The following is a 13,980-nucleotide window of genomic DNA, read 5'->3' as shown; positions in this document are numbered from 1 at the left end:
GTCTTATCACCTGCATCCATTCATGTCCATTGTGCATTCCGACGGACTCGGGGAATTCCAGCAGGACAATGCGACATCCCACACGTCCAGAATTGCGATATAGTGGCTTCAGGAACAGTCTTCTGAGTTTAAACACTTCCGTTGGCCACCAAACTCTCGAGACATGAACATTATTGAGTATATCTGGGATGCCTTGCAACGTGCTGTTCAGAAGAGATCTCCACCCCCTCCTGCTCTAATTGATTTATGGACAGCCTTGCAGGATTCATGGTGTCAGTTCCCTCCAGCACTACTTCAGACATCAGTCGAGTCCATGCCAGGTCGTGTTGCTGCACTTCTGCGTGCTCGCGTGGGCCCTACACGATATTAGACAGGTGTACCAGTTGCTTTGGCTCTTCTGTGTATCATGTAATTACACCGATAGACCTTATGTTCTAAGATGGTAGTATCAATCGTACCTCTTAGTTTCTCATGACGGACTCCGCAGCACGTTGAGCCCTAGTCAGTGTGAGACTATGATGCACTCCTCAACATAACAAGAAATGTTTCAATAATTTCTTTCTTTGACGAGCATACCACTTCTGTGTTTTCACATCAAGGTCACAAACGCCCATAACATTACTTGTCTGACAGTGCGTGGCCTGATGTTTTCTGGTAATCCCGCTTGCTCTGTTTGTCCTTCAGCAGGTGTTATCTGTCCAGATAAGCGGTACACGTGCAGCGGCCGGCGTTTGCTGGCGTCAATCGGAACCTGAAGAGCTGGCCGAGTTGGTTCCAGATTTGTCCAGTTCATAACCTTCATAAGCATTCTGGGAGAAGAACAAAATGGTTGTAGGAAGGAGAGATCGTTTTGAGACGGTTACTTACTTGTAAACTTTTGGTGGGAAAACCTAGGGAATTCAACACTGCAACACATTTTGCCTTTGTGGGATGTAAGAAATCTTTCGGCAATGTATAGCGCAGCGTGCTGTTAGCAGTACTACTACGGATAGCGTGCCACAACAAGGAAGTCATGGGCTGTAAGAAACCTTTTCGCAAAGTAAAACACAACAAGCTGCTAACAGTACTCTACAAGACTGCGTTTTACAGTAAAGATGTCACTAGGTTTGCAATATGGACAGGTAGGCGGCAATTGCAGCTAGAACTGAGGAGAAATTATCGAGCTGGAAACAGATTTTTACAGAAGACGGACAAAGTTGGGGACTACCTTCCTTCCTCTATAACGTGTATATTAATGCAGTAAAAAGATATTTCAGGTGTTTTTAAGAACGGCTATTGCAAATCATAATTAAGGCTTCCTCTGAAGACTGAAAATAATGTCCTGTGCAAAATAACGCAAATCGAACAAATTTATTATAAATAAGAAAATCTTAGAAAACGTTTACATATCTTGGGTTTAAACCATTAGTCCTGGCAAATAACGATATCTGAATGAAAAAATCTAAAATATTGTGAAAGTAGAAGAATTACAAACAAGATAAAATGTACTCGCTCCCGCCTGTACAAAATCTTAATATGACCTGTTATTTGTTATGGTAGAGAGATGTATTTCATGCACAATGGATTGAGTGCCAGTATAAAGAGATGCTCATTGAGCTCAGCTACAGGCTATTCAGAAAGGGAACAGAAAAAGAAAAGGAGAGCTCCTATATGAACGTACATCAGTACCAATAAAGACGGCTACGAAATGTCAACCGGATACCCATTAAAAGAAACACAAATCAGTCCTAAACTACTGACCCAACGATGGAAGAATTCAGGGACATTTTATGAAGCGATGGAAGGAAGATTAATTTTACTTCGTAACAGTCCTCCTAGAACTGAAACTGAAAAGGTAATCTCTCGCTAGACTGATACCAAACAAAACACTGTTCTGTATGTTGGACAGATCTGTCAAGACACAAGTCATGTCGTACACAGGCAGTTAACAATGAATGCATGTCTTTTGATCTCGTCGTGTTTCGGAAGGAAATGTAAACGAAGTTTCTAGTACAACTGAGGGTTTACGATGAACTTTCATTCGCGTTTTTGCGAATCCGTCTTCATTCAGAAAGTTCCTGTAAACCCACCCAATAAAGAAAAGAAGCCTGATTAACTTGATATGACGTACAGACCATTGTAACGCCTTTTGATCTGTTTACGATCTTTCACGAAAATAGGATGTGTACGTGACTATTATCAACAGTAAGTCGCACATTCGTGATAAGAGAATGTAGAACTGCTTGACATTTCTAGGAAACTTTGAGCGGGGTTTTGTTTATCTTTGATAGGTACGCCTCACGTACCGGTTAATCACCTCTAGTAGAATTGCTTGTAAAGTGGCAACAAATGTTCAAATGTATGTGAATTCCTAAGGGACCAAATTGCTGACGTCATCGGTCCCTAGACTTACACACTACTTAAACTAACTTATGCTAAGAACAACACACACACCCGTGCCCGAGGGAGGACTCGAACCTTCGGCAGGAGTGGCCGCGCGATTCATGATGCGACGCCTCAAACCGCGCGGCCACCCCCTGCGGCTGGCAACACTGTTTCGAAAGTTGGCTACACTGCATTTTATCGGAAAGCTGAGTGCATCTGTGTGTTCGTGCGTCATTTGTTGTGAGAAACTCGTACTGTTGAGATGTTACAGAAATGGAGCAATTTGCATTAGAACAGCGTATTGATATTGTGGAGTGTTCCGTAAAGACAGGCTCCATCAAGGAATTAAAAAAAAAGTTTGGGCGAAGTATCCTGGTAGGAAACTCACCACGACCAGCGCTATTCAAGATCTGTACAAGAAATGGACGGCTATGTGATTCGTTCAGAACGTGCAGAGGAATAGGAGACCGACAGGGAGAAGCCCTGAAACTTCAGACATAATTGGCATGAATATTACAAGTCCCCGCAATTCGAAAAGGAGATTATTGCCGCAGGTTGATGTATCGTGTACTAAAATATATGAAATTAAAACTCTATCGTGTGAGTGTGGTGCAAGAGTAGAAATACATGTATTAGTGTTTATTATTGTAACTAGCTATCAACATAAACTGCTGACGGTTACTTGGATCCTTTGCTTTACTTCATGTCAGAAGAGGCCTGGTTTCATTTGTTAGGTTATGTAAACTCCCAGAGTTGCAGATACTAGTGTCGCAGGACAACCCACATACTCAGCATGAAGAGCCTCTACACTCAGAAGATGTGCGTTGTGCGGCATGTGCATTACTGGCCTCATATTTTTTAATTACACCTTGAACAGTGCCAGATATCTAGAGATCTTTGGTTCTTACTGTGCACTTAACAGACGCAGAGAAGCAGTATGCAGTATTTCAGCAAAATGTCGAACATGTCCTAAAGAACAGACACCATATCCGTATAAGTATGTAGTTCTGGCAATACCGGCCATGACCTTCTTCTTCTATGCGGATGCACACTTATTCCCCGAACTCTTACGGGACTTGGTAAGAAGGTCTTCCACGAGTAATGAGTGTGTTGGGGTGGGACACTACGAATGTAGTGTGTGCACATACGAGGTGAGAATGTGGGTCTAGCGTGAGGCGTGCGCGACATAATCCCTGCAGTCGCGCTATCCTCGGTGCCCTCGGTGGCGCAGATGGATAGAGCGTCTGCCGTGTAAGCAGGAGATCCCGGGTTCGAGCCCCGGTCGGGGTACACATTTTCACCTGTCCCCGTCGATATATATCAACGCCCGTTAATAGCTGAAGGTGTTAATACAGTGGTGTCCGAAAGAACAGACACCAAATCCATAAAAGTATATTTCCTTTATTTCGTCCTCACCCCTCGCTCTCTTTTCCTCAGTTCACTAGGACGCTAGAAATGAACCACGAGGAAAACTCGTTGTAGCGAATGTTATCGCTGTGGATATCTGTTGACTTCTGTGCCGTCGCTTCCTAGATGTGCTGCTGAAAATAGGCAGAGCATGAAAATTGGCACAAACATGGGATACGCCTGCTGAAATCGTTTACTTACATAAGCATCAGCGAGTATATTTATAAAAAGCGATTGTTTTCTCCACGTGAAAAAGGTTTTAACGTTCTATTGACGGCGAAATCGTCAGAGATGGAGCACAAGCAGGAAACCTTTCTTGATGCGAAAGTTCCGCCTGCTTCTAGAAAAACCTAACTCTGCCACTAATTAAAATTAAGAACAGATTTTGACGTTTTTAGAGACGTTATGGAGATAAACATCTACATGATTACTGTGCAGTTCACAGTTGAGTGCCTAGCAGAGCGTTCATCGAACCAACTTTAAGCTGCTTCTTTATCGGTTCTCTCTAGAAAATCGCGCGGAAAAAACGAACATTTAATCTTTCCGTGCGAGTTCTTCTCCTGTTTTATTGTATGATCATTTCTCCCTGTGGGTGCCAACAAAATATTTTCACACTCTTGACGAGAAAGTTGCTGATTGAAATTTCATGAGGACGACTTGTTGCAGGGAAAAACGCCTTTGTTTTAATGATTGCCACCCCATTGAGTGTATCACACACGTGCCACCCTCTCCACTATTTCGCGATAATACAAAATGAGTTGCCCTTCTTCGAACTTTTTTTGATTTCCTCCATCAATCCTATCTGATGGCAGATCCCAAACCGCACAGCAATACTCCAGAAGAGGGCGAACAAGCGTAGTGGAATCAGTCTATGTCCTAGACGTGTTACATTTTCTAAGTGTTCTGCCAATAAATTGCACTCTTTGGTTTGCTTTCCCCACAACATTATCTCTGTGATCGTTCCAATTTAAGTCATTCGTAATTGTAATCACTAAGTATTTTGTTGAGTGTACAGCCTTATGATTTGTAGTGTAACCGAAATTTAGCGGATTCCTTTTAGTACTCATGTAGATGACTTCACACTTTTCATTATTTAAAATCAGTTGCCACTCTTAGCACTATACAGAGATATCTTACTTTGTAATTCGTTTTGGTCATCTGATGGCTTTCCAAGACAGCAAATGATAGCACCTGCGAGCAATCTAAGAGGGCTGTTCAGACTGTCTCCTAAATCGTTTGTGTAGATGAAGAAAAGAAGAGGGCCTATAACATTGCCTGTGGAAACGCCAGATATTATTTGTTTTACTCGATGACTTTCCGCCAGTTGCTACGAAGTGTGACATTTCTGACAGCAAATCACGAATCCAGTCACGCAACTGAGACGACACTCCATAGTCATGCAGTTTGATTAGAAGCCGCTTGTGATGAACGGTGTCAAAAGCTTTCTGGTATCATTTGACGTCTTCTATCGACAGCAGTTATTACTTCGTGAGATCTATATCGTAGGGGAATTAACATTTAAAGCGATTTTCTGTTCCTAAAGAGAACTGATAAACTGTCGTGGCTACCTACGGATTCTGCGCACTACTGGGTTTAAAGGCTTAAATGCTGATCTAGCTGTTTGAGTCGACGCAACTCGCTGGCAACACAGTTGTGTCGGTTTTCTGTGCTGCGGTCAGCGATGTGTGAATCCATTGTTCGCGTCTGATGTCATTCTGCTGTAGATACAACAGCCAGCCGCCTTGTCACAAACAAATTTACGAGTTGATTGTTGTCTGCTGGCAGAGTATACGCACCGTGGCTGTGTGTTAAAAATCTCTCGGGATTGCAGTCGGATGGTAATGTAGGAAAAGCGAAATGTTTTGACGAGTGTCGTATTCGTCACCTCCTGGTGAGTATGGCGCTATTCAAAATGTCGCAATTTTTTTAATATTCCCACCCTCCTTCAAGACCAAGAGTTTTTCATAAGGATCATGCGCCGAGAAAGTCAGCATTCACCACAATGGCTATATCTTTTTTTATTTTTTACGCGTTTGTACCGTGGCCACCGATAAATACAGGCCTGAGCGCATGTCTGTGTGACGTCCGCAACGTATTGTTCGTGGCCAACGATAAATGCTTATCAAAGCCCTTTTGTAATCTTTGACAGTGTAGTAGGGAAGCTTTCAAAAGTTAGTGAGAGGGCTATTGTTCACGTGTCACTTCGTTTGCTTTAGTGTACTTATGATGAATGATGAAGCGTACTTGGTGCGTGACTACGACCACAGTGATCATTACGAAGTATGAACAATGCGAAATTCTTCAAACACAAAGCACGTTGACTACACCGAGCGCGGTGGCGCAGTGGTTAGCACACTGGACTCGCATTCGGGAGGACGACGGTTCAATCCCGCGTCCGGCCATCCTGATTTAGGTTTTCCGTGATTTCCCTAAATCGCTCCAGGCAAATGCTGGGATGGTTCCTTTGAAAGGGCACGGCCGGCTTCCTTCCCTAATCCTTCCTAAACCTCGCAGTTTGGTCTCTTCCCCCCAAACAACCCCACCCATATTGACTACAAAAACCGTGATAAGCGGTTTCTTACAAAGAAATAGGTGCAGCAAACAGCTGCATTCGTAGTTGTTGCGCCGTGGATGACGTTAAGCTTACATATAATATGGAGGTGTGGAAAGTCAAATGTGTTCAAAGTGTACGTAAGTGAAATAAATGTAATTTTTTTCTGTTCTAAATAAACTAACTTAACCATCATAAACTTTTCTTATTAGGTGCTTTATATATTGTTCACGTTTCTGGAATAATACGTAAAATAGTACACTGTGGGATTTGAGTACTATATTGAAAGGTGGAATAGCTTTCGCCTGTTGCTAAAAATCTTAATTTAGCCATAAGACGATATTTAGTAGAAATAACGTTCATGATATTGAAACGCGTACGTCGCGTATGTATTCAGCACCAGCGATGGCGAGGCATGACAGAATCTCTGACCAGAGAGTTATTTATCGTTGCTAGTCCGCGCTTGACCGCGCGAGACTGCAGTAGTGTGTGAGGAGTCGGCAAAGCCGCTCAGTACAACCGTCCACTCACTACTGCCGACTGAGTGCAACTCGCAACTGACAACTCGTTCTGCCGACTCCACGCAGACTAGCAACGATAAATAACTCTCTGGTCAGAGATTCTGTCATGCCTCGCCATCGCTGGTACTGAATACATACGCGACGTACGCGTTTCAATATAAATAACGATTTGCACAACGCTTTGCGAGAATTTTTTCTGGTAACCAAGAACAAATATTTATATAGGTATTTTATGTGATGTTTCAGAAAATAGGATAAAAGAAATTTCTCCGTGTGCAGTAAACCGTAAAAATACAACCCAGGGCAACAGAGATTGAACAATAGACATACAGACAGTACATTAAATACCTGTATGAATGATAATGATAAGATATTCTCGAAAAGCATTCTATTAAACATGAAAAAATACGCGTAACTACTGCAATGTTTCATTATTTAAATCATGAATGACACAGTTTTAGGCTTTCCAAAAGCATCGATTATGAGGAATGAAAGTAAAAAAGCCATTTCTTCAATGAGCATCGTGTATACAAAATTGAGGGGCCACTTACATGAGGGCAAATTGAAATGTCTGTTCGCCCATTCTTAAACAATTTTCGTTGTTCTTTGTGTCCTTGCCCTGTAGCTCACGAAGCCAATTCTGGTGAACACTTCGAGCTCCTCCTCTTGCTATCAGCACTGTCACCCACAATCGTTTCCATGTCTCTTTCTTTTCAAGCAGTGTGCTCGTCACCACCCATATTCTGTTCTTAATTGTTTGGCATCCATTCCTTAACAACTACGACGAAAAATTTTACGATCGTGTGATAGCTCCAGTGAAGTACTTTTCTCAAGGGCGTTTGACGAAATCTTTGACACAGCATGCATTTGTGTCGGCTGGCTATTAACACTACATTGATGACGTCACACAGACGTGCTCTGAGGCTTGTATTTATCGTAGGCCACGGTTTGTACCCGCTGAGCAGGCTCCGCTAAAGATCGCTAATTGCCCACCGGCCTGTGAATAGTATAGTCGTATTCTCTGGGTAATGTCACTTTAACCGTTGGTACAAGGCGTTTCTGTGGAGGAAGGTGATAATCGGGAAATGGTTCGAGAGTATACGAGGTGAATTTAGATTTAGTCCTTTGGAGTTCACAAGTCCGCGCAACGACTGAGTCGAAATTCTATAAGTAAAGTCACAGTGGAGCGTTCCGTCATACAAAGAAACGCTGGTCGTTCAGAACATTATGGCCACCTGTGGCTCCGTGTTATGACCTCTTACCTTTTAGCCATGTCCGCCTTTGGCACAGGTATCAGCGGCGACGCGTCGTGGCATGGAAGCAGTGAGGCCTTGGTATGTTTCGCGGGTAGCACCGCGTCTCTACATACAAGTCGCCTGACTCCCGTAATTTCCGGGGAAGGGGTCGATGATCTCTAACGCCACGTTCGATCACATCCCAGATGTGTTCGATCGGGTTGAGATGTGGCGAGTGGGGGCGGGGGAGGGGGCAGCACACTAATCTGAACTCGTCACAGTGTTACTTGAAACGCTCCATCACACTCCTGGCCTTGTGACATGGCGCGTTATCTTGTTGAAAAATGCCACTGCCGTCGGGATACGTGATCGTCATGAAGGGGTGTGCAAGTTTTGCAACCAGTATACAATACTCCTTGGCTGTCACAGCGCCTTGCACGAGGATCCGTGGATGCCCACGTGAATGTTCCCCAGAGCACAATACAGTCGCCGCCAGTTTGTCGTAGGCGCGCACTGCACGTGTCAAGGAGCTGTTCCCCTGGAAGAAGACGGATTCGCGCCCTACCATCGGCGTGATGAAGAAGGTCTCGGGATTCATCATACGATGCAACGGTCTGTCGAGTGCCGATGGTCACGTGCCCATTTCAGTCGTAGTTGCCGATGTCGTGGTGCCAACACTGGCACATGCATGGAGGCCCATCTTTAGGAGTATTCGGTGTACTTTGAAGTCAGGCACACTTGTGCTCTGCCCAGCATTAAAGTCGCCGCCTGTCCTGCTTTACCAGTCTGCCCAGCCTACGATGTCCGATATACACTCCTGGAAATGGAAAAAAGAACACATTGACACCGGTGTGTCAGACCCACCATACTTGCTCCGGACACTGCGAGAGGGCTGTACAAGCAATGATCACACGCACGGCACAGCGGACACACCAGGAACCGCGGTGTTGGCCGTCGAATGGCGCTAGCTGCGCAGCATTTGTGCACCGCCGCCGTCAGTGTCAGCCAGTTTGCCGTGGCATACGGAGCTCCATCGCAGTCTTTAACACTGGTAGCATGCCGCGACAGCGTGGACGTGAACCGTATGTGCAGTTGACGGACTTTGAGCGAGGGCGTATAGTGGGCATGCGGGAGGCCGGGTGGACGTACCGCCGAATTGCTCAACACGTGGGGCGTGAGGTCTCCACAGTACATCGATGTTGTCGCCAGTGGTCGGCGGAAGGTGCACGTGCCCGTCGACCTGGGACCGGACCGCAGCGACGCACGGATGCACGCCAAGACCGTAGGATCCTACGCAGTGCCGTAGGGGACCGCACCGCCACTTCCCAGCAAATTAAGGACACTGTTGCTCCTGGGGTATCGGCGAGGACCATTCGCAACCGTCTCCATGAAGCTGGGCTACGGTCCCGCACACCGTTAGGCCGTCTTCCGCTCACGCCCCAACATCGTGCAGCCCGCCTCCAGTGGTGTCGCGACAGGCGTGAATGGAGGGACGAATGGAGACGTGTCGTCTTCAGCGATGAGAGTCGCTTCTGCCTTGGTGCCAATGATGGTCGTATGCGTGTTTGGCGCCGTGCAGGTGAGCGCCACAATCAGGACTGCATACGACCGAGGCACACAGGGCCAACACCCGGCATCATGGTGTGGGGAGCGATCTCCTACACTGGCCGTACACCACTGGTGATCGTCGAGGGGACACTGAATAGTGCACGGTACATCCAAACCGTCATCGAACCCATCGTTCTACCATTCCTAGACCGGCAAGGGAACTTGCTGTTCCAACAGGACAATGCACGTCCGCATGTATCCCGTGCCACCCAACGTGCTCTAGAAGGTGTAAGTCAACTACCCTGGCCAGCAAGATCTCCAGATCTGTCCCCCATTGAGCATGTTTTGGACTGGATGAAGCGTCGTCTCACGCGGTCTGCACGTCCAGCACGAACGCTGGTCCAACTGAGGCGCCAGGTGGAAATGGCATGGCAAGCCGTTCCACAGGACTACATCCAGCATCTCTACGATCGTCTCCATGGGAGAATAGCAGCCTGCATTGCTGCGAAAGGTGGATATACACTGTACTAGTGCCGACATTGTGCATGCTCTGTTGCCTGTGTCTATGTGCCTGTGGTTCTGTCAGTGAGATCATGTGATGTATCTGACCCCAGGAATGTGCCAATAAAGTTTCCCCTTTTGGGACAATGAATTCACGGTGTTCTTATTTCAATTTCCAGGAGTGTATGTAATAAGCGGTGACCGCCCAATACCACGACGTCTCTACGTGGTTTCACCTTGGTTTCGCCACGTATTGAAGACACTCACCACAGCACTCCTCGAACATCCGACAAGTCATGCAGTTTCCCAAATACTCGCGCCGAGCCTCCGGGCAATCACAATCTTCCCTCGATCAAACTAAGGTAGATCGTGCGTTTTCCCCATTCGACTCACGGTAGATGTACCGTGCGGGTGTCTGACTAGCAGTCATTCCTCGCTAGGTGACGCTGCTATCGCCTGGACGGGTATAGATTGATATTATGTCGGTGGTCATGGTGCTCTAGCTGATCGTCGTGTCTTCCGTTAATACTGCAGAGTCGCTGACTATTGCGGTATTGTGAAATAAACGTAGCCTTTGACATTAACAGTGTTGTAACATTGACATGACTGTACAGGGCTATTACAAATGATTGGAGCGATTTCATAAATTCACTGTAGCTCCATTCATTGACATATGGTCACGACACACTACAGATACGTAGAAAAACTCATAAAGTTTTGTTCGGCTGAAGCCGCACTTCAGGTTTCTGCCGTCAGAGCGCTCGAGAGCGCAGTGAGACAAAATGGCGACAGGAGCCGAGAAAGCGTATGTCGTGCTTGAAATGCACTCACATCAGTCAGTCATAACAGTGCAACGAAACTTCAGGACGAAGTTCAACAAAGATCCACCAACTGCTAACTTCATTCGGCGATGGTATGCGCAGTTTAAAGCTTCTGGATGCCTCTGTAAGGGGAAATCAACGGGTCGGCCTGCAGTGAGCGAAGAAACGGTTGAACGCGTGCGGGCAAGTTTCACGCGTAGCCCGCGGAAGTCGACGAATAAAGCAAGCAGGGAGCTATACGTACCACAGCCGACGGTTTCGAAAATCTTACGGAAAAGGCTAAAGCAGAAGCCTTACCGTTTACAATTGCTACAAGCCCTGACACCCGATGACAAAGTCAAACGCTTTGAATTTTCGGCGCGGTTGCAACAGCTCATGGAAGAGGATGCGTTCAGAGCGAAACTTGTTTTCAGTGATGAAGCAAAATTTTTTCTTAATGGTGAAGTGAACAGACACAATGTGCGCATCTGGGCGATAGAGAATCCTCACGCATTCGTGCAGCAAATTCGCAATTCACCAAAAGTTAACGTGTTTTGTGCAATCTCACGGTTTAAAGTTTACGGTCCCTTTTTCTTCTGCGAAAAAAACGTTACAGGACACGTGTATCTGGACATGCTGGAAAATTGGCTCATGCCACAACTGGAGACTGACAGCGCCGACTTCATCTTTCAACAGGATGGTGCTCCACCGCACTTCCATCATGATGTTCGGCATTTCTTAAACAGGAGATTGGAAAACCGATGGATCGGTCGTGGTGGAGATCATGATCAGCAATTCATGTCATGGCCTCCACGCTCTCCCGACTTAACCCCATGCGATTTCTTTCTGTGGGGTTATGTGAAAGATTCAGTGTTTAAACCTCCTCTACCAAGAAACGTGCCAGAACTGCGAGCTCGCATCAACGATGCTTTCGAACTCATTGATGGGGACATGCTGCGCCGAGTGAGGGAGGAACATGATTATCGGCTTGATGTCTGCCGAACCACTAAAGTGGCACATATTGAACATTTGTGAATGCCTAAAAAAACTTTTTGAGTTTTTGTATGTGTGTGCAAAGCATTGCGAAAATATCTCAAATAATAAAGTTATTGTAGAACTGTGAAATCGCTTCAATCATTTGTAATAACCCTGTACTTGGGCATACGTCGTACCAGAGAAACCATTAGTTTCCGGACCCAGGTTCAAAAAAATGGTTCAAATGGCTCTGAGCACTATGGGACTTAACTTCTGAGGTCATCAGTCCTCTAGAACTTAGAACTACTTAAACCTAACTAACCTAAGGACATCACCCACATCCATGCCCGATGCAGGATCCGAACCTGCGACCATAGCGCTCGCGCGGTTCCAGACTGTAGTGCCTAGAACCCCTCGGCACCCCCGACCGGCGTCCCAGGTTCGTTAGTGTTATTTGGATGTTTCATTGTCCTTTATTCGCCCCTTTCGTCAGTACCTAGTCACAGTCGAATACCCTGTATTAAACAAGCCTTCCCACGTACCTGCACATTGGCACTTTAAAAACTAAAGCTGTACCTCGATAAGAGTTGCAGTAGTTCTGCCTTACAACTCGGAGTTACTCTATCATTCATCCTTGTAGCCGTCATCATCTTCATCATCAGCAAAGTTTTTACCATGAAGACGTTCCTCCGGGTTTAGTACAGATGGAAGTCTGTGTAAACGTCACCCAGAGGGGTGATGCAAAGTTTCCATCTGAGGGCGTTGCTGCAGCGGATGTGCGACGTAGCGCGATGCCGATGCGGGAATATAAGCACCGACGGTTAGGCAAGGGATTAGTGTGGCATTTGTGTATTTTCGACGTGCGTGCGGCAAGTGCGGAAACGTGAACTACGGCGACATTATTACCAAATGCGTTCAAACAGGATCGATGTGCTGTTATTCTTTTCTTGGATGCCGAAGGACAAGCATCGGTAGACATTCATCGGAGAACTATGATTTTTATGCGGCAGCATATCTGTCGATAACCTCCGTTGTGGAATGGTGCGCCGAGGCGTGCTGCTGCTTCATGATAACGCACGTCCCCCGTATCGCAAATGTCGTACCGCAGAAGTCACGTCAACTCAAGTGGTACCACTCGAGCACCCGCCCTGCAGTCTTGATCTCTACCCCGTGCGATTATCAAGCCTTCGGTCCCGTAAAAAAGGCCTTGAAAGGTCGACGATCCCTGTCGGACGAGGATATGCAGCAGGCAGTTGCGGATTTCTTTACGCAGCAGGACACTCCGTTCAACCAAACGGCTCTCTTCAACCTGGTGCGTCGGTGCGATGATTACTAGTGTAATCCCAAAAGTAAGGTCTCCTATTTTTTTTATAAGTACAGAACTCTGTTTGTGTGGCAGTTGGCCACACTGTTATGAAGAGTGCTTCACGCGCTGTGTGTAAACATGCGCTCGCCGCTCTGAGGCGCTATGTCTTAGGCTTGGCAGCCGTTGAGAATGGACCTCCCGTTGGATGTTACCGTCAAGTGCGAATTGCCCGCAGTTACTCGATTTTTGAACGCAAAGGGCACGGCGCCGATTGAAATCCATCGCCAATTGACGGAAGTGTGTGGTGAGTCGTGCATGGATGTCAAAAATGTTCGTAAGTGGTGTAGAGAGTTTGCAGCTGGTCGGACCGAAATTTACGACGAACAAAGGAGCGGCAGACCGTCAATTTCTGAGGAGACAGTGTTGAAGGTTGAGCAAAGCATGCGTGAAGATCGGCGGATCACCCTGGATGATCTCTGCACGTTGGTTCCTGAGGTTTCCCGAAGCACCACTCACAGAATTTTAACGGAAACATTGAACTACCGGAAGGTGTGCGCAAGATGGGTGCCACGCATGCTGACTGAGGACCACATGCGGCAACGAGTTGATGCTTCCCGCGCATTTCTTCACCGCCTTGCAGCCGAACAGGACAACTTTCTGGACGCAATTATCACGGGTGACGAAACCTGGGTATACCACTCTACACCTGAGACAAGGAACAATCACGCCAGTGGCGGCATCCTTCTTCGCCAAGGCCGCGGAAATTCAAACA

At 46.4% G+C, this 13,980-nt stretch overlaps 1 protein-coding gene across 1 annotated transcript in view; it reads left to right on the top strand.

The window, feature by feature from the left end:
- Positions 1–13,980, top strand: part of LOC126237215 (division abnormally delayed protein-like) — a 631,733-nt gene that overhangs the window by 141,405 nt on the left and 476,348 nt on the right. The gene's annotated exons all lie outside the window — the stretch shown is intronic.

Source organism: Schistocerca nitens, chromosome 2 (genome assembly GCF_023898315.1).
Source record: "Schistocerca nitens isolate TAMUIC-IGC-003100 chromosome 2, iqSchNite1.1, whole genome shotgun sequence".
NCBI classification, from domain to species: Eukaryota; Metazoa; Arthropoda; class Insecta; order Orthoptera; family Acrididae; genus Schistocerca; species Schistocerca nitens.
This window is presented reverse-complemented; position numbering and strand designations above follow the sequence as displayed.